Here is a 3880-nt window from a genome sequence, read left to right as displayed (position 1 = left end):
ATCTCCCCCCCACCCCCACCAACTCTACCACCCAGTCATTTCTCTGGCTGTGAGGTGACCTCAATATGCAGGTGTCTCTGAGGCTTTGAACTGAGCTAGTAAGGAAAGAGAAAGTAAACACCTCCCCTCCAGGTGCTCAGTCTGCTCACTACCCCCACCTCAGGCGCAAAGCATTCTAAGGCTTAACCGCACCCCCAAACCCAGGGTTTGCTGGAGCCAGCTCAAGCTGGTCCTATTGTTAAATTTTCACTGTGACCATTTACACCTCAGAAATCTGGAAACCCACAAATCAGGGCTTGATTTATTTTGTTGATTGTCTAGACTTAAGAAAGTGATGGTGAATGTAATAATAATGCAGACTAAACTTAAAAGTCTTTCCTAAGGATTCCATCCCCCGCAGCTGGTTGTTAAATGTCTACCAGAAAATCCCTGAGACACTCCCCAAAGACCCCCAGCAGGGAATGATGCTAGAGACTGCTATTTTAAAAACAACAACCCACTTGCTCAAGGTGATGTCTAAGGACTAACTCAGGTCCTTTACTTCCCCTGAAGAACAAAGTAGAATAGGATTTTGAGCTAAATTAGGAATTCTTACCTATTTTTGTGTCCCAAACTCCTTGGGCAGTCTGGTGAAGTCTATGGACCCCTTTCTCAGAATACTGTCTTTGAATGCCCAAAATATATAATACATAGAATTACGAAGGAAAATAATTATGTTGGGATGCAGTTGTCAAAATATTTTTAAAAACAAGCTTTCCAGGGCAGTGAACAGGGCACCAGTCCTATAATCGAGAGGCTCTGTGTTCAAATTCAGTCTCAGACACTTGACACAAGCTGCATGACCCTGGGCAAGTCAATTAACCCTGATTGCCCCCCCCCCCAAAAAAAAGAAAACTCACCACCAAGAAGCTTTTCTTGTATTCTCTCATTTTACCAAAGAAAGAAACAAGGCCAGTAACAAAGTGTTAGATTCCAGGTTTTGAACTTTGGTCCTATGATTGAAAACTCAATACAAGTTTTACTACCCCACGAGAACCCAGAAATCCCAAATTGATAAATTCCTGCCTCTTTCCAATTGCAGTTTACCTTTCAGGGGATAAATCAAAGTTGTCAATTCTGTTCTCCAGTAGACCTTCTCTTGTTGGGGGAGGGGGCTTTCCCAATGTCTTTTCTTTCTTGGGTAAGGCCTTCAACTGGTCTAAGCCATACCTTCACTTGTAAAATAATACCTGTCTTACTTACCTGACAGGGCTATTGGGATATATGTAGTAGCACTTTGGGAAGTAGAAGCCATTATATACATTCAAAATTTCACTAGTGTAACTGCTATCAGATTCCTAACAACAAGGAGAGGTATTTTTTCCCATTGACGCAGCAGCATCCTCTCCAACTCCTAAGACAGAAAAGGCCCCCAATAATCCAGGCTATGTCTCCTCTCCCAGGTATGAGACTAAGCCCCCACCTTGTCTTACAGGGTGGAGAATGGGAGGCCCCTGGATGTCAGGCATTTGAGGAAATGTCCTGAGCCTTGCTCAGGAGACACAGCCCTACAATTTGGCCTCCTAGAGACAGCCCCAGTTAGTTCTGGAGCGGCTCGTGTGCAACTCCATAAGCAGAATTGCATTACTTTCTGAGGCACAGGAAAATGCATCCACTCCTTGTATGTGTGTACATGGAAAGCCAGGGACCTGGATAGAGGGTTGAGAATAAAATCTCTAGCTCACATTTGAGTCGTACACTCTGAATTTTCAGTTCCTGGATAGGTCAACTTAAGATGCCCCAGGTGGGGAGGCAGTGTTGAGGATCCAACAGTTGACTCCCACTGGTTTGATAGAAAGAGTAGGTGCTACGCAAGATGAAGTCAGAGAACCTATATAGGAATCCTGGCTTGGTTACTTACTCGCTGTGTGACCCTGAGCAAATCACTTGAATTCTTCAGTTCTCAGAATCTTCTTCCGTAAAATGAAGGGGGTCAGACCAGAGACCTCTAAGGGCCCTTTCTACTCTAGCTGTATTATCCTATGGCCATCCTCCCACCAAGGCCAAGGGAGGGGGGTACAGAGAGGCAGGAAATGGATCATCCATAGTTCACATGGGGCCAGATGTTTTAGTGACTCACAGGTTCACTGGCCTTTCTGTTCATCTTAGGCCTCTCATCAAGCTTGGACACTTAGAACAGGGAAAAAAGAAATCTCCCCTACTTTTTCCTAAAATATAGGTCTAACCATGTCAATTCCCTGTTCTACAAGCTTCCCTTACTCCCTATTGCCCCAGATAAACAGATTTCTCTGGCATTGGAAGGCCTTCACAAATCTTTCTCCAGACTAATTAATTACACATTCTTCCACTTATACCTCCTATACTCCGGCTAACCTGGCCTACTTGATGTTCTCACACACATTTAATCTCCAACTTCCATAGTCCATAGAATAACTGCTTCGATACTCACATGTCACATTCCTTACTTCTCTTCTTGCAACACTTGGCTCTGTTGATAGGCTCAGTTGTCAGCTCAGGGGCCATACAATAGGCATCCTTCCTGATTCTCCCAGTAGTTAGTACCCTTCGCCATAATTAATCGGTATATTTTTGTATTTAATATTTGTATAAATGTGTATTTGTATCATGTGTCCATATAGTTTCCTCCCAATAATAAGCTGCTTCAGGGCAGGGATTATTTTGGTCTTGTCTTTGGAACCCCATTGTCTAGCCTCTAATAAGTGTTTCACAGATCCTTGTTAAATCGAGACAGAAAAGGACCTTGGCATCCTTCAGGTGGTAACATGGTCTAGGACTGAGGAAGCTCCTTATTTCAGTTGTCTGACCTAGGACAACTGCCCATTTTCCGTGATTGGGACACCTAGACAACTGCCTCGTGTAGCACCTACGTGAAAGTCTATCCCTACAGTTTACTTTGACCTAGGCGCTCTGGATTGAGGGATCTCTCATAAAACCCAGGGAGACAACAGTTTAATGGACCCAGGTCTGTATTTAGAGTCAGAATTCAGTTCAAAATCCCAGCTCTGCCACTTCCTGTGTGACTTTCAGGAAGCTCTTCCTCTCTCTGAGTTAAAACTTCCTCAATGCAAAATTCTAAGATTGGATTTCATGATTTCTGAGGCGTTTCTTCCATCTCTAAAGCCTAGAAAACACATAACCCTGGCCTACAGCTAAACTACAAGGCTAACTGATGTCAGCTGGAGGTGAGGAGGGCTAGCTAGGGCAACATCCTTACCCCCATGCCTCTAGGTCCCTGTTCAAGTGAATTCAGGGCAGGAGAAAGGATGCCGGTAGGCAATAGATGGTGGGGGCCAAGCTTTGTGAAAATAGAGACCATGAGTTCTTCCTGGGAACCTTGACTTTCTCCTGTTTTAGCTCTAACTGGAGGTTACCAGGCTGAGAAAGGCCTTTACGGAGTCACTGGTTCAGACCATCCATCCTTTTCTGCCATCCTCAACCTGGCTCCAGATGACTTAGAGCTGCCTGCCCTGTGGTTTCTTCCATCAGGGTGGGAGGGGATAACAGGGGCCAGAGTCCTTGAACATTGACCCAAAGGGGCCCCTACTGACAAGCTGGTCTAAGATCTAGGCTAAGGGGTAGGAGATAAGTGTATGTTCAGGGAGGGTGAGGGTGGGAGGATGAGGGATGAGAGGTCAGCAGCAGAGACACCATATCTCCAACTGAGACAGTCTCACACACAGTGTCTCTCACATTCACAGTCTCTCACACACAGCTCACGCTGCTCCTCCATTTTTGAGTAGCTTTTTCTCACAATCTTTGCAAAGGGGTACTTTGGCAGAGAACAGGGTTTCCCTGGAAAACTAGGAAGGTAGAAGCCAACCAGAGACAGTTCCAGAAGAGTGGGCTGAGGACAGAATTC

Source organism: Notamacropus eugenii, chromosome 1 (genome assembly GCF_028372415.1).
Source record: "Notamacropus eugenii isolate mMacEug1 chromosome 1, mMacEug1.pri_v2, whole genome shotgun sequence".
Lineage (NCBI taxonomy): Eukaryota > Metazoa > Chordata > Mammalia > Diprotodontia > Macropodidae > Notamacropus > Notamacropus eugenii.
Note: the sequence above shows the minus strand (reverse complement) of the source record.